The 24021-nt window shown below is 37.3% G+C and overlaps 1 protein-coding gene across 1 annotated transcript in view; it reads right to left on the bottom strand.

Annotated features, from left to right (window-relative positions):
* GABRB1 (gamma-aminobutyric acid type A receptor subunit beta1) overlaps nucleotides 1-24021 on the bottom strand; it is a gene marked incomplete at its 5' end in the record, with an annotated part of 390560 nt that overhangs the window by 85766 nt on the left and 280773 nt on the right. The window lies entirely within an intron of this gene.

Raw genomic sequence — 24021 nt, 5'->3', positions numbered from 1 at the left:
ATATATGCAAAGCCCTGAGCCCAGTGCTTCATACTTAGTAAGTGTCTCACAAATAGTAGCTATTATTATAGCTATTATTATCCCAGGCCCTTCCTTTATGTACTAGCCTCCTAGCAATGTCTTTGCCGGTATCTGCAGCAAGTCTGGCTTTATGAGGAGGAGAACATCTATGTTATGTGTCAAAGTCCACCTTCCTCTCCTGCTACAACCTAATGATAAAACAACAAAAGCAACAACAACAGCAAAATTCATCCTTCATGGCTTTTGATGCCTTACACTCCCCACTATTAGGGAGATTTGTCAGATTCACCTCTGAGACCCTGGTCTGCCTATGTTCAGTAGATAGCATATAACCGATAAAGAAACATGATCCTAGGATCAGTGTTTCCACCATATTTACCAACTCCAGTTTAGCTTATGTATCTATGCAAACCCAAGGATCCTGACTCTAGATATCCTACCTGGGTTTCCACTATCCCTCCGTTTTCTCGTGCCTGGGCTGGTTTTCTGGACTGTGGTGTCTTAGAGTAACTTAAATTCATATGGCTCGTCCACTCATACAAACATTTGATATCACGCTGGAATTGACAAAATACTTTTCTTAAAAAAACTATTTACACGGTCCCTGTTCACAAAGTAATGTATAATCACAATTAAAAAAATTCAAAATTCAAATTTAATAATAAGCTTCCTTTCTACCTTAAGCCCCAGGAGCTAAAACATTGGAAAATTTCCATACATACTCTGAATGCAAATAGAAGCCCAGTTATATCTTCTTATGGGTGAACTTTTTTTTTTTTGCGGTACGCGGGCCTCTCACTGCTGTGGCCTCCCCCGCCGCGGAGCACAGGCTCCGGACGCGCAGGCCCAGCGGCCATGGCTCACGGGCCCAGCCGCTCCGCGGCATGTGGGATCCTCCCGGACCGGGGCACGAACCCATGTCCGCTGCATCGGCAGGCAGACTCCAACCACTGCGCCACCAGGGAAGCCCAGGTGAACTTCTTAAGAAGACTACTGCATACCCTCTTCTGAACCTAGCTTGTTTTCATTGACGGTGCATCTTGGATTTGGTTCTATATTAGTAAATAATAAGCTATTTGTAAAAAAAAAATTACTACAGAGTACTGAGTTGTATGGAAATGCCATAATTTATTTTCCTAATCACCCTATAGGGGGCATTTATGTTGTTTCATATCTTTTACTTTTACAAATAAAAATGCTCTGAATATACTGGTACACTCTACTATATCTGACTACGTTGACTGGTTATTTCTAGAAAGGGAATTGTTGATAGAAAAAAGGTATATGCATTTTAAATTTTGCCACATTGCTGTTCATAGAGGTTGAGCCAGTTTACACCCTCATCAACAGTGTATGTAAATTTGACAAAGTTCTTTTCATACCTTTGTTTTTTGAGGCTGTCAAGGAAAGTTGTTGTTTTGGTCGTTTGTGTTAACCTGACAGGCACCTTCTTCCTAAAAACATTACTAGGAATAACCCTAGACCTTCCCAATTTCTCTTTGGCTTTCTCTATGAAAGATAAAAGTGAAGATTCTCTTTGAAGCCTTTCTTAGACAGGATGCTGGTCAATTAATCAGATTGATCTGAGCATTAAGCAAGAGTAAAAGGAATTTTAAAGTTTAATTAAAATTTTTTTTAAGTGTTTTACAAAAACTTTGAAGACTGGCTGCATTCCAGAATTTAGGACATAAAAAGATTACAATTCCACCACATTCTTTTTATGGTCTGCAAAGTGTTTCAAACATACTCAATGAGACAACACAATAAATATTTAAAAATGCTTAAAAACATCATCTCTCTACTATATTCTTTAATAGCTGCTTATGAATAAAAAAGTGTGAAGATGTGAATATTCTCTAGGAATTACTGAAGTGTGGCCATCCTTATGATCTTGTGAAGTAGCTAATTCTTTTCAACCAGGGATAATTTTTACCAACAGGGGACATTTGACATCTGGAGACAGTTTTGATCGTCAGTCTGGGGGTGGAAGGTGGATACTGGGCATCTAGTGGGTGGAGGTCAGGGATGCTGCTAAACATACTACAGTGCCCGGGACAGCACCCAACAATTAAGAATTAACTGTTCCAAAATGTCAGTAGTGCTATGGTTGAAAAACGCTGCTAAAATGGTGCTTTCAAACATTTTTCCTCTGGGGAAAACTGTAATAAAATGAAATCTTATAGAGAACCTCAACATATAAAACACAAATGAAATAAGTGAAAGCCATATGTTGTTAATATAGATTTGCCATATAAGTTCAAATGTTGACATCCATTTTAATGAGCACACACATTTGAAAGCAGGAATTATGATGAGAATTATGGTCTTAAATCTCCCTCAGCACCAATTATTTTTGTGTTATATTTTATTTGTATGGTATTGAGAAAATCCTAACAAACATGGAAACACTTGCTTCTAAAATCTTACATGACCAGGCATGGGCTACCCTGAATTAGGGGGGAATATTACCCGTCTGCTTTGTAACTGCTGCTATTATCAATGGCACCTTTGCAGATGGTTCAGATACGTTAATAGGTGGTTGGTCTCTAGTAGGTACTTAGCAGTGGATTAAAAGGAAGCTTTACTTGGATAAAGCTTCTGCATAAGCTAATGCTTACTCTGCATAAGCTAACCTGGCAGCACAAGTTAATATTATGATGGTCTTGAATGCATTAAAATGTGGCATAGGCTCTAGGTCCAGCTACCTCGTCAGAAAGAGAAAAACAAATACCGTATGCTAACACATATATATGGAATCTAAAAAAAAAAAAAAAAAAGGGTTCTGAAGAACCTAGGGGCAGGACAGGAATAAAGAGGAATAAAGACGCAGACATAGAGAATGGACTTGAGGACACGGGGAGGGGGAAGGGTAGGCTGGGATGAAGTGAGAGAGTGGCGTGCACATATATACACTACCAAATGTAAAACAGATAGCTAGTGGGAAGCAGCCGCATAGCACAGGAAGATCAGCTCAGTGCTTTGTGACCACCTAGAGGGGTGGGATAGGGAGGGTGTGAGGAGACGTAAGAGGGAGGAGATACGGCGATATACGTATGCATATAGCTGATTCACTTTGTTATAAAGCAGAAACTAACACACCATTGTAAAGCAATTATACTCCAATAAAGATGTTAAAAAAAAATGTGGCGGGCTTCCCTGGTGGTGCAGTGGTTGAGAGTCCGCCTGCTCATGCAGGGGACACGGGTTCGTGCCCCGGTCCGGGAGGATCCCACATGCTGCGGAGCGGCTGGGCCCATGAGCCATGGCCGCTGAGCCTGCGCGTCTGGAGCCTGTGCTCTGCAACGGGAGAGGCCACAACAGTGAGAGGCCCGCGTACCGAAAGTGGCATAGGACACATTACAGTGTACATGCTTATAGTTTAAAAATAATTATAATATTTAAAAATAAAATTGAAATAAGATATGTGTGGAACTGTTAAAGAGCTTTTGGGATACTTGATAACATCATTTGCACTCCACTGGTCAGCTTTCCTCATTTAATTGACATCATTTTTAGACACATGTCATCTGGTTAGTTAACCACATCATATGAAAAGCAGGACAGGCTGAATCACTGATTCACACAGTATAAGGCGCTGGAGTTTTTACAAAGCAATTTGAAAAGTCAACAAAACATTGTAAAATGAATAACGTGTCTCAGGTATTTGGGTACTACAGTTGTGAGTGGTGAAAAAACAGCTTTTGGAAAGCATAACTGAATTGACTGTTGCTATCTATCATGATCAATCTATTCGGCAATCAATAAATATTAGAAATTTAATTTATATCACCTTGGGAAACTGCACATCACAGCATAAGCTTGCCCATGACCTGATGATTTTTCAACAATGATCGCCTGTGTGAATTCGCTTCTCCTGCCCCAAATCCCATTAAGATACCAAAGAGAGTTGAGTCATCACAACACAGAAAGAGAGGAAACTTGGAACTTGAGCTGCAGGAAGTGCCTGACTTTCTCTGTAGAGCACTGACATTAGTGAAACAACTTCCTTCTTGGGACTTATCTTTTCCAAATTTTGAATCCTCAAGAAGATTTCATTGGCTCAACTTGGATTAGGTGCTAACACTTCCCAACTTATTTATTAAGGGCTGGAAGGAAAGCTACACACATACAAATATGGTCACCAGCGACCTGAAAGGGTCTCTTATCTAAGAAGAGAGGGATCACTGAGACTCACTCAGACAGGGACCCCTCTACAAGTAGGTACTCATAAATTCATGATGTGGCCCATAGAAATTTATGCAACAGAATGTCAGTCTCTGCTAATTTAAGAGTTTGGCATTTCTAGATTTTGTAATATGTATGAGTGAGTTGAGTATCCTGAGCTCTTTGTGAGAAAAATTACTCAGCAAGAATTCCCAGGTGCATCAAGAAAAAGAGAGATGTCCCTGGGCAGAGTGCTGTCCAGCTCTTGTCTTCTGGGTGTGAAGCAACAATGAACATCTCGAAGAATGACTGCTCTCTGTATTCCATTTGTTTGCCTTGCCTAATGCAATTGCTCAGCAGTGGTTAGTCACCTCTACAACTAATTAACACATCTTCATGGAAATGTTCTCACATCGTGGCTAAAGCAGCCTGATATTCAAAATCTTCTATGGAGTCAAAGGTGCCAAAGATCACAAAACTGGACAGGTTGAGGGCTTCAAGACTGAAGCATTTTTTTGAATTTTGTTTTTAACTGTTCACACTCAAGTCATTCATTCTCAGTGTGTGAAAATATGATTATTGGCTGATAGCAAATGAAAGTATAATAGAGTAGAACCGGCAAAAGGCAAAAGTGTTAACTGACTGTTTTTCTGAACTCAGACTTCTCAGAGGTACGGATTCATGACAGCGTAACAGTCATGTCTTCTTTCAAAGACATTTAGAATGACTTACATTATCATCCAATTTACTGACATTTTGAAGGCTAGGTCAGAACACTGTAATAGGCTGTTAGTTAGAAACTATGGTCCCACGATACTTTGGAATGAACGGAAATCATGTTGCTGTAGTATTTATGTATTAAGGTGTATGCTGCGTGGTCACTGACCCTGAGTCACCTAATCACAACTCATGTGTATTTGATGTCTAAGGGTAGCATGACTCTCATTGCTGATAAGACACATCCAGGAAGTCCTGGCCCTTAAGTAGCTTAAAACCTAGCTACAAACACACACACCACATACACACACATGCACGCACGCACACATATACACATATGGAGTGTGCACTTTTGCAAATAAGAATGGGGACTTAAATGAATGAATTATGTACGTATGGTTGAGATTTTCCTATAATCTTCAATCTTATAGGGATGAGCTCTAATTTTTAATGTGATCTCTGTAGAGCATAGCTGTACAATTTAATAGAATCTATATAAAAGGAATATGAGAAAGGAGAGAGGAAAAAAGCCTGAAAATGCTATATCCTAATCACACTCCTAAGATTGGTGAGATTGATAGTGAGTAGCAGTATAAGATTGACATCAGTATCACTTTAAGTTTGTTTGAAGAATGTCCCATGGCTTCCTTTGGCCTCTAGGCTGTACCCTTAATCCATGTTAGAGTCATCATCCAAAGAAACCAATGAAAGATGAAGGATGGGTTAGCCTAAGTCATGACCAATGAGTACATAGATTTTTTCCCTTAGCTAACACTTACGGAGTGGTGAAAAGAATATGTATTATCTTCGCAGTTGGCACCAAATTTTATTTTAGGTAAGCTACTATGTTTAGGAAAATACCTTAGTATTAGAAGGTGAAATCTTGAGAGCATGAGACATAAATGATAAAGAAACAAAAGGAGACAAACTGCTGTGAGATTTAAGAGGAATTAGGTGTGGGGAAGCAAAATGATGGAGTAGCAAAACATTCTGAAGAATGGATTTTTACATTGCTCTTATAATAAATTTTTCTCTATTTACCTAAACCATGTTCTCTCCCCAGCAGCCCCACCCCAGTAAATCCTTATGCAAATGTTTTATTTTTATTCTTGTAAAGTGGCTGCATTCCATATCTTGACAGCATTCATGTAACAGTAATCTATAAATTAAAACCAATTCAGCAAAACCTGAACTTCAAAGCCAGAGACGGCCAAATCATGAAGCCCTTTGGGAAGCCTCAGCAACCCTGGGGAAGGTGTTGGACTCCCACAAATAATGGGTTGTGTGTTTAAGCTACTCTTACCTAGATCTTAAGGGGCAGAGTGATCTTAGCCAATATTATGTTAGAACCCTATATGACGGGCACAGTGCTAAGCACCATATTTACTGTATTGGTTAACTACTGCTCTTGTAACAAGTTACCACAAATTTAGTGGCTTCAAGCAACACAAATTTATTCTCTTACTGTCCTGGAGGTCTGAAGTTCTAAAATCAAGGTTTCAATAGGGCTGTGTTCCTTTTGGAGGCTCTACGGGAGAATCTATTTCCTTGTCTTTTCCAGCTTCTAGAGGCTGCTTTGCATTCCTCGGCTCATGCCCCCTTCCTCTATCTTTCTCCATCATTCCAATGTCTGCTTCTGTCCTCACATCTCCTCACCCTCTGACCCTCCTGCCTTCCTTGTATAAGAAGTCTTGTGATTACACTGGGCCCACCCCAGATAATCCAGGATAATCTCATTTCAAAATCCTGACATTAATCCCATCTGCACAGTCCCTGTTGACACCTAAGGAAACATATTTACAGGTCCTGAGAATTAAGACGTGGACATCTTTAGAGGGCCATTATTCTGACTACCATACATGCATTATTTAATTTATTATTTACAAAAGCTTTATTATGTTGATGCCATTTTTATGCCCATTTCAAAGATAAGGAAACTGACATCTGATGAGGCTAGAAAAAGTTTCCAGGTCTATATAGTCTGTAAATGAGGTTCAAATTCAGATATACTAGACTCAGGAGCTAAGGTTTATTATCTTTCCAGTTATTATATTCAGGCCAGATAAATCTAAGCAGAGAACAACTGGTTCAGTAAAATTTCTCCCACAAGCAGTAGAACAGATTAAACAACCAAGAGTTGACCTGACTATAAGTTTTTGGTGTTCATTTACTTATCTGTAATTTAGGACATCCTTTATCAACCCAATAATGAGTATAAACATGATAGAGGACTTATTAGGAGTCAGGTAATGCTATAAGCATGGAGGTTACAACAGTTAAAAATATCCAACTGCACCTTCCTGCTGTCATAATTTTTGTTTTGCTTTGTTGTTTGTTTTTTAGTACTGTCAGGTAGCAGAAGACAGAAGATAGAGCCATTGTCTACTGGTTTAAAGAAATAACCAGGGAGGATATGCTTATCTCTCATTTGGGACTACTAGCTTTGCCATTTTTCTAGAGACACAAATATCTGGCATTAGAGAAATGTTTACATTATCAAGAAAACATGACAATCACTCAGGAGGGAGAGAGTTCAATCTTACACTTATTTGACTGGTGTGTCTGGTTGGTTTTTGGATGCCTTAACTTAAGTTTGTTGTATTCCATGAACAGAGGTATTCTGCAGGTGGATACAGGGTAGAACAGGCAAGAAGAAAGGGGTTATTATATGCACATACAAGTTCAATGTTTAGTACATAATAGTCTCTCAATTAACTATAGCTATTATTATTTTTAAACTATATGCTTCTAAATACATACATACATGTAAGATTACTAATACAAGTGCATTGTAAGATTAATGCAGGGTCATAGTAAAATACCGGAAAAATACAGAAAATTATGGATAGAATAAATGATCCATAATCTCATCACCACAATCTGATTATTAACTTCCTTTCTTCTACGTATATTGTTTAATAAAGTTGAAATTACATTGTATTTAACCATTTCGTTTGCTGCTTTTTGCTTGAACATTCCTCTGTTGGGTGACATCAGAAGGTACTCTTTGGTGATGCTTTAAAAAAAATCTACACTGAATAAATAGCATTCTTGTTGCTCCTCTTATATTTTTAGTTTTTGATTCTACTTTCTTTTCTCCCTCTGTTTTGTACTCTTTGTGCTGAATGTTAATGACACACTTCTCAGTGCAATCCCAAACCGTCATTTTCAGGTAATTAGCTACATACCAAATGTTGTGTAAATGGGCTTATTTTTATTCATTTCTGTTGGACGAGAGTGATTCATGAACCACTTTGTGAATATGAAAAGCTGTTCATAAATCAGAGCAGCCTGAGGAAGGGGAGCAACAACCACAAAAAGTACTCACAGGGCAACAGTAATTAATAGACCCTTGCCAAGGACCCAGTGCTAATCTCAGTTATGTTTATGTCTCACTGAGTTCAAAATAGACTATTTTCCCCAAATTATATCACTATATTCATATATCTGTGGAGTATAAGAACATGTGTTAAATTTCTACCATGCTTAATGTTTCCTAGGAATAGTTAGCTGAGATATGTGCTAGGTGGCAGAAATACCAAGGCTACCCCTTCTAAATCAGAGCATCTTTATTATTATCTTGATCAGCAGCAATTTCTGTAGTAGACAAACTGTGAGGAATTAAAATAATAATAAACCTGTAAACAAGCGAAATGGACTTAGAAATGATAGTAAAAGTCAAATTCAAAGAAAATGTTTACTTCTGATGGAATGCCATGACTTGGTAAGTGCAGGATAGTTAAATAAGAACTCAGAATTAGGAGACAAAGCAAAGATATGGATCTTCTTTCACAGCTATTCAATTTTTTTTTTTTTTTGGCTTAGTTGCAGAACTGCTCTGTTGCATTGCCACATGGTGAGTTCTCTCAGAATAAAGAGGTGACACATTTACTGAGGGGTAATCAGAGTAATCTTGAAATGGTATTCCTGAAGGATTGAAATAAGATTCTAGAGTGACAGAGCATTAAAATACTGCATTGTCTTAGGAGAATGGCTTTATGTAGGGAAACAAAAGCAAAAAAAAAAAAACAAAAAAAAAACCTAAACAAATACAAGTAAGGCAGTAGTATAAATTGTGCAAAATTTCCAGCTCCCCATAAGAATAAGAGCAGGGCTTGGGACATCATCCTTTTTCTTTTTAAACAAGTAACACATTAAAAAATATTCTGAAATTAGTGGGGAAATATTACTTCTAATATGACTACTAACAGCATTGTGGTATATTTATTTTCAACCCCCCTCCCCAGTGGCTGTGGGGTTTTTTGCATGCTTGTAACCATGTTTAGGGTTCTGTCTTCTTCTGTTTGAATCTTAATATATAATAATCAGGATTGCAAATCTTTCAGTGCGAAACAATATACTTTATCCTGGACATTTAAGTGGTTTTCAATTTTATTAGTTTAAATGAAAGCTAATAAACCCTTACATGAATATATAGATTTTTCATGTTTTGGATTATTTATTTTTTTATAACACCTTTATTGGAGTATGATTGCTTTACAATGTTGTGTTAGCTTCTACTGTATAACAAAGTGGATCAGCTATATGCATACATATATCACCATATCCCCTACCTCTTGCGTCTCCCTGCCACCCTCCGTATCCCACCCCTTTAGGTGGTCACACAGCCCAGAGCTGATTTCCCTGTGCTATGCGGCTGCTTCCCACTAGCTATGTATTTTACATTTGGTAGTGTATATATGTCAATGTTACTCTCTCACTTCGTCCCAGCTTACCCCTCCCCCTCCCTGTGTCCTCAAGTCCATTCTCCATGTCTGTGTCTTTATTCCTGCCCTACCCCTAGGTTTTCAGAACCATTTTTTTGTTTTTTTTAGATTCCATATATACGTGTTAGCATAGAGTATTGGTTTTTCTCTTTCTGACTTACTTCACTCTGTATGACAGACTCTAGGTCCTTCCACTTCACTACAAATAACTCAATTTCTTCTCTTTTTATGGCTGAGTAATATTCCGTTGTATATATGTGCCACATCTTCTTTATCCATTCATCTGTTGATGGACACTTAGGTTGCTTCCATGTCCTGGCTATTGTAAATAGAGTTGTAATGAACATTGTGGTACATGACTCCTTTTGAATTATGGTTTTCTCAGGGTATATGCCCAGTAGTGGGATTGCTGGGTCATATGGTAGTTCTATTTTTAGTTTTTTAAGGAACCTCCATGCTGTTCTCCATAGTGACAGTATCAATTTACATTCCCACCAACAGTGCAAGAGGGTTCCCTTTTCTCCACACTCTCTCCAGCATTTATTCTTTGTAGATGTTTTGATGATGGCCATTCTGACCGGTGTGAGGTGATACCTCATTGTACTTTTGATTTGCATTTCTCGAATGATTAGTGATGTTGAGCATCCTTTCATGTGTTTGTTGGGGATCTGTATATCTTCTTTAAAGAAATGTCTATTTAGGTCTTCTGCCCATTTTTGGATTGGGTTGTTTGTTTTTTTGATATTGAGCTGCATGAGCTGCTTGTATATTTTGGAGATTAATCCTTTGTCAGTTGCTTTGTTTGCAAATATTTTCTCCCGCTCTGAGGATTGTCTTTTCTTCTTGTATATGGTTTCTTTTGCTGTGCAAAAGCTTTTATGTTTCATTAAGTCCATTTTTGTTTATTTTTGTTTTTATTTCCATTTCTCTAGGAGGTGGGTCAAAAAGGATCTTGCTGTGATTTATGTCATAGAGTGTTCTGCCTATGTTTTCCTCTAGGAGCTTTATAGTGTCTGGTCTTACATTTAGGTCTTTAATCCATTTTGATTTTATTTTTTTTGTGTTAGGGACTGTTCTAATTTCATTCTTTTACATGTAGCTGTCCAGTTTTCCCAGCACCACTTAATGAAGAGGCTGTCTTTTCTCCATTGCATATTCTTGCCTCCTTTATCAAAGATAATGTGACCATATGTGTGGGGTTTATCTCTGGGCTTTCTGTCCTGTTCCATTGATCTATATTTCTGTTTTTGTGCCAGTATCATACTGTCTTGATTACTGTTGCTTTGTAGTATAGTCTGAAGTCAGGGAGCATGATTCCTCCAGCTCCATTTTTCTTTCTCAACATTGCTTTGGCTATTTGGGGTCTTTTGTGTTTCCATATAAATTGTGAAATTTTTTGATCTAGTTCTGTGAGAAACGTCATTGGTAGTTTGATAGGGATTGTACTGAATCTGTAGATTGCTTTGGATACTATAGTCATTTTCACAATTTTGGTTCTTTCAGTCCAAGAACATAGTCTATCTCTCCATCTGTTGGTATCATCTTTAATTTCTTTCATCAGTGTCTTATAGTTTTCTGCATACAGGTCTTTTGTCTCCTTAGGTAGATTTATTCCTAGGTATTTTATTATTTTTGTTGCAATGGTAAATGGGAGTGTTTCCTCAATTTCTCTTTCAGATTTTTCATAATTCGTGTATAGGAATGCAAGAGATTTCTGTGAATTAATTTTGTATCCTGCTACTCTACCAAATTCACTGATTAGCTCTAATAGTTTTCTGGTAGTATGTTTAGGATTCTCTATGTATAGTATCATGTCATCTGCAAACAATGACAGCTTTACTTCTTCTTTTCCGATTTGGATTCCTTTTATTTCTTTTTCTTCTCTGATTGCTGTGGCTAAAACTTCCAAAACTATGTTGAATAATAGTGGTGAGAGTGGGCAACCTTGTCTTGTTCCTGATCTTAGTGGAAATGGTTTCAGTTTTTCACCATTGAGAATGATGTTGGCTGTGTGTTTGTCATATATGGCCTGTATTATGTTGAGGTAAGTTCCCTCTATGCCTACCTTCTGCAGGGTTTTAACATAAATGGGTGTTGAATTTTGTCAAAAGCTTTTTCTGCATCTATTGAGATGATCATATGGGTTTTATCCTTCAATTTGTTAATATGGTGTATTGCATTAATTGATTTGCGTATATTTGAGAATCCTTGCATCCCTGGGATAAACCCCACTTGATCATGGTGTATGATCCTTTTAATGTGTTGTTGGATTCTGTTTGCTAGTAATTTGTTGAGGATTTTTGCATCTATGTACATCAGTGATATTGGTCTGTAGTTTTCTTTGTCACATCTTTGTCTGGTTTTGGTATCAGGGTGATGGTGACCTTGTAGAATGAGTTTGGGAGTGTTCCTTCCTCTGCTTTACTTTGGAAGAGTTTGAGAAGGATAGGCATTAGGTCTTCTCTAAATGTCTGATAGAATTCGCCTGTGAAGATATTTGGTCCTGGGCTTTGGTTTGTTGGAAGATTTTTAATCAAAGTTTCAATTTCAGTGCTTGTGATTGGTCTGTTGATATTTTCTATTTCTTTCTGGTTCAGTCTCAGAAGGTTGTGCTTTTCTGGTAATTTGTCCATTTCTTCCAGGTTGTCCATTTTATTGGCGTATAATTGCTTGTAGTAATCGCTCATGATCCTTTGTATTTCTGCAGTGTCACTTGTTACTTCTCCTTTTTCATTTCTAATTCTGTTGATTTGAGTCTTCTCCCTTTTTTTCTTGATGAGTCTGGCTAATGGTTTATCAATTTGTTTTTCATCTCAGAACCAGCTTTTAGTTTTATTGATCTTTGCTATTGTTTCCTTCATTTCTTTTTCATTTATTTCTGCTCTGATCTTTATGATTTCTTTCCCTCTGCTAACTTTGGGTTTTTTTTGTTGTTATTATTGTTCTTCTTTCTCTAATTGCTGTAGCTGTAAAGTTGGGTTGTTTATTTTAGATTTTTCTTGTTTCATGAGGTAGGACTGTGTTGGTATAAACTTCCCTCTTAGAATTGCTTTTGCTGCATCCCATAGGTTTTGGGTCATCGTGTTTTCATTCTCATTTGTTTCTAGATATTTTTTGATTTCCTCTTTGATTTCTTGGTTATTTAGTAGTGCATTGTTTAGCCTCCATGTATTTGTATTTTTTTACAGTTTTTTTCCTGTAATTGATATCTAGTCTCATAACGTTGTGGTGGGAAAAGTTATGTGATACGATTTCAATTTTGCTAAATTTACCAAGGCTTGATTTGTGACCCAAGATATGGTCTATCCTGGAGAATGTTCCATGAGCACCTGAGAAGAAAGTGTATTCCGTTGTTTTTGGATGGAATGTCCAACAAATATCAATTAAGTCCATCTTGTCTAATGTGTCCTTTAAAGCTTGTGTTTCCTTATTTATTTTCATTGTGGATGATCTGTCCATTGGTGAAAGTGGGGTGTTGAAGTCCCCTACTATTGTTGTGTTACTGTCAATTTCCCCTTTTATGGCTGTTAGCATTTGCCTTATGTATTGAGGTGCTCCTATGTTGGGTGCATAAATATTTACCATTGTTATATCTTCTTCTTGGATTGATTCCTTGATTATTATGTAGTGTTCTTTTTGTCTCTTGTTTTAGTCTTTATTTTAAAGTCTATTTTGTTTGATATGAGAATTGCTACTCCAGCTTTCTTTGATTTCCATTTGCATGGAATCTTTTTCCATCCCCTCACTTTCAGTCTGTATGTGTCCCTAGGTCTGAAGAGGGTCTCTTGTAGACAGCATTTATTCAGGTCTTTTTTTTGTATCCATTCAGCCAGTCTATGTGTTTTGGTTAGAGCATTTAATCTATTTACATTTAAGGTAATTTTTTTTTTTTTTTTTTTTTGCAGTACATGGGCCTCTCACTGTTGTGGCCTCTCCCATTGTGGAGCACAGCCTCCAGACACGCAGGCTCAGCAGCCATGGCTCACGGGCCCAGCCCTCCGTGGCATGTGAGATCTTCCCTGACCGGGCACGAACCCATGTCCCCTGCATCGGCAGGCGGACTCTCAACCACTGCGCCACCATGGAAATCCAAGGTAATTTTTGATATGTATGCTTCTTTACCATTTTCTTATTTGTAAAAGCTGTTTGTGTGTTTCTGATATCAACCCCTTGTCCGTTGCGTTCTATGCAAATATTTTCTCCCATTCTGAAGGTTGTTTTTTTGTTTTGTTGATGGTTTCCTTTGTTGTGCAATAGCTTTTAAGTTTGATCATGTCCCATTTGTTTATTTTTGTTTTTATTTCTTTTGCCTTGGGAGACTGATGTAAGAAAATCTTGCTACTATTTATGTCAGAGAATATTTTTCCTATGTTTTTTTCTAGGAGTTTTGCAGTGTCATGTCTTATACTTAGATCTTTAAAGTATTTTTAGTTTACTTTATACATGGTGTGAGGTAATGTTCTAATTTCACTGATTTTCATGTAGCTGTCTAGCTTTCCCAGCACTAGTTGTGGAAGAGACTGTCTTTTCTCCATTGTATATTCTTGAGTCCTTTATTGTAGATTAATTGAGCGTAGGTGTCTGGGTTTATTTCTGGGCTCTGTATTCTGTTCCATTGATCTATACGTCTGTTTTTGTACCAACACCACACTGTTTTGATTACTGTAGCTTTGTAGTATTGTCCGAAGTCTGGGAGGGTTCAGACTTTGTAGTAAAGTCTGAAGTCCAGCTTTTTTCCTTTTTTTTCAGGATTGCTTAGACTATTCTGGACCTTTTGTGGTTCTATCTATATTTTAGGATTGTTTGTTTTAGTTCTGTGAAAAATATCATGGGTATTTTGATAGGGATTGCATTAAATCTGTAGATTGCTTTGGTTAGTGTGTCCATTTTAACAATATTAATTCTTCCAATCCAAGAGCATGTGATATCTTTCCATTTCTTCGAATCGTCTTCAATTTCTTTTACCAGTGTTTTATAATTTTCTGTGTATAGTTCTTTCACCTCCTTGGTTAAGCTTATTCCTAGGTTTTTTTTTTTTTTTGGATGTGATTTTAAACAGGATTGTTTTTTACTTTCTCTGTCTGATATCTCATTACTTATGTAAAGAAACACAACAGATTTCTGTATATTAATCTTATATCCTGCTACCTAGCTGAATTCATTTGTTAGTTCTAATAGTTTTTAGTGTGGAGATTTTAGTGTTCTCTATATAGAGTATTAAAAAGTCTTTATGGTGTCTTACACTATATATGGCCAAAATACTTTCTTAAGGAATTGTACCAAATTATAATGCTAGAGAGTATCAATTTCCTTACACTGCAGCTCAAATGGATATTATACTGTTTTTGTTAATATATGAAAAATGGTACTTTTAAGTTGTTATTTTAGTTTTTAATTACTGGCACAGTAAAATATTTTTAATATATTTATTTATAAGTTGTATTCAGTACCATTCCTTCTTTAAAAACTGAAATCTCAAGTGGTGAATAAATTTATGATTAAAAGAAGACCAATAATAGAATTTTCTCAAATATCAGGCAAGAATTGTGTTCCAGTATAGATTAACTTCATTGTTATCTATTTTAGTTAATTAGATAAATAAATATATGTTAAATTTAATATCTTTGTTGACATGTATTTTCATGGTTTTACTGTTAAAATTTTTTGAGAGAATGTATAAATTATAGAAATAAATATCTAAAATAAAGCTATGTTGCTTTTTTGAATTCATAATGAACACCATCAAAATTAAGCTAACTGAGAGATATATTCTAAAAGGCAAAAATGGGAAACGGATTTTATATGTTTGCAGGTTAATTATGAAACATTCCAGATATTGCAATAATAACAAAATATGACTTCTGTTCCTGTGTTTTTGTAAGCATAAATTTCCAAAATGGATTTGCAATATAAAATTAGATTTTTTTCGATTCATTTTTTTAATAAGCATAATGTTAAATAGGTAAAATCTGGAGGGTTTAGTATGATCCAGGCATTCTGTTCCTAGATGGCTACTCACTTGCATATAAGGAGACCTAAGCAGAGATACTCATCAAGCTCTCCTTGTAATAGCAGAAACAGGTAAATACTCCAACAGTCCAGCCAAGTAAAACGGATACACAACTCTGGTGTACAATGGGCTACTTAGCAGTTAAAATGAACAAACTAGTTCTACATGTATCAACATGGGCTTACCTCACATAGTGTTGTGTGAAAAACAAACAAACAGCAGAAAGGATGGCAATAGAAAGCTACATTTATTTAAAATTTTATATGACAGAATTTCAGGCTTAAGAAATTACACGTGTGTGCATGTGTAGTAAAATATAAAATTAGACACTGAGATGACACACAGCAATTTGGCGTAGTAGTTGCATCTGGGCAGGGAGAGGTAGGGGAAGAAGAGATAGGGTGGGATGGAGATGGAGGTGTAGTTATCTTTGAAAATTCTCCCTCCCTTCCTGCCATCTTTCCTTCCCTCTCTGCTTCCCATCCTTCCTCTCCTCTTCCTGCCCTCTCTACCTTCCTTCCCTCCCCTCCCTCCCCTCCTTCCCTCTCTGCCCTTCCTTTGCCCATATTTCTGTCATTCTTTTTTTAAAGAAAGGTGAAGAAAATAGGGCAATGTATTAACGTATTTTTAATCTCTCCATGATTTTGATTTTCTCACATGAACAGATAAATCCTCAAATAACCCACTTACACTTTTATTTTAAATACATTTGTTTTGAACTGGGTGTAGCCACCTTCCTCTCCTCTATCCCAGAATTACTATAGACAAAAAAAGAAAGGAACACAAAAATTATCTCTCCCTCACATTGTCTCTATACCTAACTTTCATTTAATAAGGGGCAGTAATTATAATCTTCTGAAAAGAGTCCCTTCAGTCAAGAAGTCTATCAACTTAGATGAATCGTGGTGTTTGAAACCGATGTATATTTCCTTACATTTCTCATCACAATTTGCAACTATAAGTTTATTTGTTTGATAACTTGTTCTTGTATGCTTCTTGTATAGATGGTAAGTACTACAAGAGAAATAACCTCTCAATGAGTTATTTACCATTGTCCCAGTGTCTGGCATAGAATTGATGTGTAAATTAATGGCATTAATATGTAACTTAAGGAAATAGTGAAATCATTACTTCCCTAAAGAAGACAGAAAAAGAATAGTGTGTTGTCTTTATTAAAAAAACTACGCCAGTGTTATTTGGAATATAGATTTAGGATAAAGATCCATTTCCCCCACTTAATTCAATTTCTTACTAAAAATTATCTTGGGTGCATTTGCTAAAAAACAGCCACAGGCTATTGTCAGTTGGGCAATTTCTAGGCTCGTGAAGCTGCTTGAAACGTGCTTAAATTAAGGCAGGTGTAAGCAAATTATATAATTCTGTGAATTACCTACTTTTTTAGAGTAGTCCTTCCTTTTTAAGCACAGAAAGTTTTAGTCACTAGATATTCATAGTAAATAAATGTACAGTTCTTGGTATTAGGGAGGACCTTCAAGATGGCGGAGGAGTAAGATGTGGAGATCACCTTCTTCTCTACAAATACATCAAAAATACATCTGCATGTGGAACAACTCCTACAGAACACCTACTGAACGCTGGCAGAAGACCTTGGACTTCCCAAAAGGCAAGAAACTCCCCACGTACCTAGGTAGGGCAAAAGAAAAAAGAAAAAACAGAAACAAAAGAGTAGGGATGGACCTGCACCTCTGGGAGGGAGCTGTGAAGGAGGAAAAGTTTCCACACACTAGGAAGCCCCTTCACTGGCGGGGACGGTGGGTGGACAGGGGGGAAGCTTTGGAGCCAAGGAGAATGCAACAACAGGGGTGCAGAGGGCAAATCGGAGAGCTTCCCACACAGAGGATCTGTGCCAACCAGAACTCACCAGCCAGAGAGGCTTGTCTGCTCACCTGCCAGGGCAGGTGGGGACTGGGAGCTGAGGCTTGGGCTTCGGAGGTCAGATCCCAGGGAGAGGACTGGGTTTGGCTGAGTGAACACAGCCTGAAGTGGGCTAGTACGCCACAGCTAGCCGGGAGGGAGTCCGGGAGAAAGTCTGGAACTGATGAAGAGACAAGAGACCACTGTTTTGGGGTGCATGAGGAGAGAGGATTCAGAGCACTGCTTAAATAAGCTCCAGAGATGGGCATGAGCCGCGGCTATCAGCATGGACACCAGAGACAGGCATGAAACTCTAAGGCTGCTGCTACAGTCACCAAGAAGCCTGTGTGCAAGCACAGGTCACTATCCACAGTTCCCCTCCCGGGAGTCTGTGCAGCCCACCACTGCCAAGGTCCCATGATCCAGAACAACTTCCCGGGGAGAACACATGGCATGCCTCAGGCTGTTGCAATGTTATGCTGGCCTCTGCCGCTATAGGCTCGCCCCACATTCCAATTATAACTACTGTACCTCTCCCTCCCCCAAGCCTGAGTGAGCCAGAGCCTCTGAATCAGCCGCTCCCTTAACCTCCTCCTGTCTGGGCGAAGAACAGATGCCAGAGGCAGGGCCAAATCCAAAGCTGAACCCCAAGAGCTGTGCAAACAAAGAAGAGAAAGGGAAATTTCTCCCAGCAGCCTCAGGAGCAGCAGATTAAATCTCCACAATCAACCTGATGTACCCTGCATCTGTGGAAAACCTGAGTAGAAAACAAATCATCTGAAAACTAAGGCAGTAGACTTTGGGCGCAACTGTAGATTTGGGGTTTGCTTTCTGTGTCTAATTTGTTACCAGTTTTATGTTTATCATAATTTAGTATTTAGAGCTTATTATCATTGGTAAATTTGTTTACTGGTTTGGTTGGTCTCTTCCTTTTATATATAAATATATATATTATATATATATTTTTTTTTTCCTTTTTCTGTCTCTGTGAGTGTGTATGTGAATGCTTCTTTGTGTGATTTTGTCTGTATAGGTTTGCTTTTACCATTTGTCCTAGGGATCTTTCTGTCCATTTTTTTAAGTATAGTTTTTAGAGCTTGTTATCATTGGTGGATTTCTTTATTGGTTTGGTTGCTCTCTTCTTTATTTTTTTAATTTTTATATAATATTTTAAAATTTCTTATTTTAATAACTTTATTTTACTTTCTTCTTTCTTTTTTTTTCTTTTCTCCCATTTCTTCTGAGCCATGTGGCTGACAGTGTCTTGGTGCTCTGGATGGGTGTCAGGCATGAACCCATGAGGTGGGAGAGCCGGGTTCAGGACATTGGTCCAACAGAGACCTCCTGGACCCTCGTAATATCAATCGGCGAGAGATCTCCCAGAGATCTCTGTCTCAATGCTAAGACCCAGCTCCACTCAATGACCAGCAAGCTCCAGTGCTGGACACCCCATGCTAAACAACTAGCAGGACAGGAACACAACACTACCCATTAGCAGAGAGGCTGCCTAAAATCATAATAAGTTCACAGACACCCCAAAACACACCACTGACGTGGTCCCCACCAGAAAGACAAGATCTAGCCTCATCCATCAGAACACAGGCACCAGTCCCCTCCTACAGGAAGCCTACACAACCCACTGAACAAATCTTACCCACTGGGAGCAGACACAAAAACCACGGGAACTATGAATCTGCAACCAATGAAAAAGGAGATCCCAAACACAGTAAGTTAAGCAAAATGAGAAAACAGAGAAATACACAGCAGATGAAGGAGAAAGGTAAAAACCCACCAGACCAAAAAACTGAAGAGGAAATAGGCCGTCTACTTGAAAAAGAATTCAGAGTAATGATAGTAAAGATGATCCAAAATCTTGGAAATAGAATGGAGAAAATACAAGAAACGTTTAACAAGGACTCAGAAGAACTAAAGAGCAAAGAAACAATGATGAACAACACAATAAATGAAATTAAAAATACTCTAGAAGAAATCAACAGTAAAATAACTGTGGTAGAAGAACAGATAAGTGATCTGGAAGATAAAATAGTGGAAATAACTACCGCAGAGCAGAATAAAGAAAAAAGAATGAAAAGAATTGAAGAGAGTCTAAAAAAAGAATGAAAAGAATTGAGGAGAGTCTCAGAGACTTCTGGGACAACATTAAACACACCAACATTCAAATTATAGGGGTCCCAGAAGAAGAGAAAAAGAAAGGAACTGAGAAAATATTTGAAGAGATGATAGTTGAAAACTTCCCTAATATGGGAAAGGAAATAGTCAATCAAGTCCAGGAAGCTAAGAGAGTCCCAAACAGGATAAATCCAAGAAGAAACACGCCAAGACACATATTAATCAAACTACAAAAAAATTAAGCACAAAGAAAAAATATTAAAAGCAGCAAGGGAAAAGCAACAAATAAAATACAACAGAATCCCCATAAAGTTAACAGCTGATCTTTCAGCAGAAACTGTGTAAGCCAGAAGGGTGTAGCAGGACATATTTCAAGTGATGAAAGGGAAAAAAACTTCAAGCAATATTACTCTACCCAGCAAGGATCTCATTCAGATTTGACGGAGAAATTAAAAGCTTTACAGACAAGCAAAAGCTAAGAAAATCCAGCACCACCAAACCAGCTTTACAACAAATGCTAAAGAAAATTCTTAGGAAGGAAATACAAGAGAAGGAAAAGACCTACAAAAACAAACCCAAAACAATTAAGAAAATGGTAATAGGACCATACATATTGATAATTACCTTAAATGTAAATGGATTAAATGCTCCAACCAAAAGACACAGACTGGCTGAATGGATACAAAAACAAGACCTGTATGTATCCTGTCTATAGGAGACCCACTCTAGACCTAGGGACACATACAGACTGAAAGTGAGGGGATGGAAAAAGATATTCCATGCAAATGGAAATCAAAAGAGAGTTGGAGTAGCCATTCTCATATCAGACAAAAGAGACTTTACAATAAAGGCTATTACAAGAGACACAGAAGGATACTACATAATGATCTAGGGATCAATCCAAGAAGATACAACAATGGTAAATGTTTATGCACCCAACATAGGAGCACCTCAATACATAAGGCAAATGCTAACAGCTATAAAAGGGGAAATCAACAGTAACACAGTAATAGTAGGGGACTTTAACACCCCACTTTCACCAATGGAAAGATCATCCAAAATGAAAATAAATAAGAAACACAAGCTTTAAAGGACACATTAGACAAGATGGACTTAATTGATATTTATAGGACATTCCATCCAAAAACAACAGAATACACTTTCTTCTCAAGTGCTCATGGAACATTCTCCAGGATAGATTATATCTTGGGTCACAAATCAAGCCTTGGTAAATTTAAGAAAACTGAAATTGTATCAAGTATATTTTCCAACCACAATGCTATGAATAGACTAGGTATCAATTACAGGAAAAAAACTGTAAAAAATACAAACACATGGAGGCTAAACAATACGCTAGTAAATAACCAAGAGATCACTGAAGAAATCAAAGAGGAAATAAAAAAATGTCTAGAAGCAAATGAAAATGAAAACACGACGACCCAAAACCTATAGGATGCAGCAAAAGCAGTTCTAAGAGGGAAGTTTATAGCAATACAATCTTACCTCAAGAAACAAGAAAAATGTCAAATAAACAACTTAACCTTACATGTAAAGGGATTAAAGAAAGAAGAACAAAATAAACCCCAAAGTTAGTAGAAGGAAAGAAATCTTAAAGATCAGACTAGAAATAAATGAAAAAGAAATGAAGGAAACGATAGCAAAGATCAATAAAACTAAAAGCTGGTTCTTTGAGAAGATAAACAAAATTGATAAACCATTAGCCAGAGTCGTTAACAAAAAAAAAGGGCGAAGACTCGAATAAACAGAATTAGATATGAAAGAGGAGAAGTAACAACTGACACTGCAGAAATACAAAAGATCATGAGATTACTACAAGCAACTATATGCCAATAAAATGGACAACCAGGTAGAAATGGGCAAATTCTTAGAAAAGCACAACCTTCCAAGACAGAACCTTTCTTCAGGAAGAAATAGAAAATATCAACAGACCAATCACAAGCAGTGAAATTGAAACTGTGATTAAAAATCTTCCAACAAAGAAAAGTCCAGGACCAGATGGCTTCACAGGTGAATTCTGTCAAACATTTAGAGAAGAGCTAACATCCATCCTTCTCAAACTCTTCCAAAAAATTGCGGAGGAAGGAACACTCCCAAACTCATTCTATGAGGCCACCATCACCCTGATACCAAAACCAGACAAAGATGTCACAAAAAAAGAAAATACAGGCCAATATCACTGATGAACATAGATGCAAATATCCTCAACAAAATACCAGCAAACAGAATACAACAACACATTAAAAGGATCAAGTGGGGTTTATCACAGTAATGCAAGTATTCTTCAATATATGCAAATCAATCAATGTGATAAACCATATTAACAAACTGAAGGAGAAAAACCATATGATCATCTCAATAGATGCAGAAAAACTTCTGACAAAATTCCCCACTTATTTATGATAAAAGCCTCCAGAAGGTAGGCATAGAGGGAACTTACCTCAACATAATAAAGGCCATACATGACAAACCCACAGTCAACATCATTCCCAATGGTGAAAAACTGAAACCATTTCTACTAAGTTCAGGAACAAGACAAGGTTTCCCACTCTCACCACTATTATTCAACATAGTTTTGGAAGTTTTAGCCATAACAATCAGAGAAGAAAAAGAAATAAAGAATCCAAATTGGAATAGAAGAAGTAAAGCTTTCACTGTTTAGAGATGACATTGATACTATACATAGATAATCCTAAAGATGCTATCAGAAAACTACTAGAGCTAATCAATGAATTTGGTAAAGTAGCAGGATACAAAATTAACGCACAGAAATCTTTTGCATTCCTATACACTAATGATGAAAAATTTGAAAGAGAAATTAAGAAAACACTCCCATTTACCATTGCAACAAAAATAATAAAATACCTAGGAATAAACCTACCTAAGGAGGCAAAAGACCTGTATGCAGAAAACTATAAGACACTGATGAAAGAAATTAAAGATGATACCAACAGATGGAGAGATATACCATGTTCTTGGCTTGGAAGACAAAACAATGTGAAAATGACTATACTACCCAAAGCAATCTACAGATTCCAGGCAATCCCTATCAAAGTACCAATGGCATTTTTCTCAGAACTAGAACAAAAAATTTCACAATTTGTATGGAAACACAAAAGACCCCAAATAACCAAAGCAATCTTGAGAAAGAAAAACGGAGCTGGAAGAATCAGGCTCCCTGACTTCAGACTATACTACAAAGCAACAGTAATCAAGACAGTATGATACTGGTACAAAAACAGAAATATAGGTCAATGGAACAGGATAGAAAACCCAGAGATAAACCCAGGAACATATGGCCACCTTATCTTTGATAAAAGAGGCAAGAATATACAATGAAGAAAAGACAGCCTCTTTAATAACTGGTGCTGGGAAAACTGGACAGCTACATGTAAAAGCATGAAATTGGAACACTCCCTAACACCATACACAAAAATATACTCAAAATGGATGAAAAACCTAAATGTAAGGCCAGAAACTATAGAACTCTTAGAGGAAAACATAGGCAGAACACTCTATGACATAAATCACAGCAAGATCCTTTTTGACCCACTTCCTAGAGAAACGGAAATAAAAACAAAAATAAACAAATGGGACCTAATGAAACTTCAAAGCTTTTGCACAGCAAAGGAAACCATATACAAGACGAAAAGACAACCCTCAGAGTGGGAGAAAATATTTGCAAATGATGCAACTGACAAAGGATTTATCTCCAAAATATACAAGCAGCTCATGCGGTTCAATATCAAAAAGAAAACAGCCCAATCCAAAATTGTGCAGAAGACCTAAATAGACATTTGTCCAAAGAAGATATACAGATTGCCAACAAACACGTGAAAGGATGCTCAACATCACTAATCATTAGAGAAATGCAAATCAAAACTACAATGAGGTATCACCTCACACCAGTCAGAATGGCCATCATCAAAAAGTCTACAAACAATAAATGCTGGAGAGGGTGTGGAGAAAAGTGAACCCTCTTGCACTGTTGGTGGACATGTAAATTGATACTGCCACTATGGAGAACAGTATGGAGGTTCCTTAAAAAACTAAAAATAGAGCTACCATATGACCCAGCAATCCCAGTACTGGGCATATACCCTGAGAAAACCATAATTCAAAAAGAGTCATGTACCACAATGTTCATTGCAGCTCTGTTTACAATAGCCAGGACATGGAAACAACCTAAGTGTCCATCAACAGATGAATGGATAAAGATGAGGTGGCACATATATACAATGGAATATTACTAAGCCATAAAGAGAAATTAAATTGAGTTATTTGTAGTGAGTTGGATGGACCTAGAGACTGTCATACAGAGTGAAGTAAGTCAGAAAGAGAAAAACAAATAGCGTACGC

Source organism: Leucopleurus acutus (genome assembly GCF_964270905.1).
Source record: "Leucopleurus acutus genome assembly, chromosome: 4".
Classification (NCBI taxonomy): Eukaryota; Metazoa; Chordata; class Mammalia; order Artiodactyla; family Delphinidae; genus Leucopleurus; species Leucopleurus acutus.
This window is presented reverse-complemented; position numbering and strand designations above follow the sequence as displayed.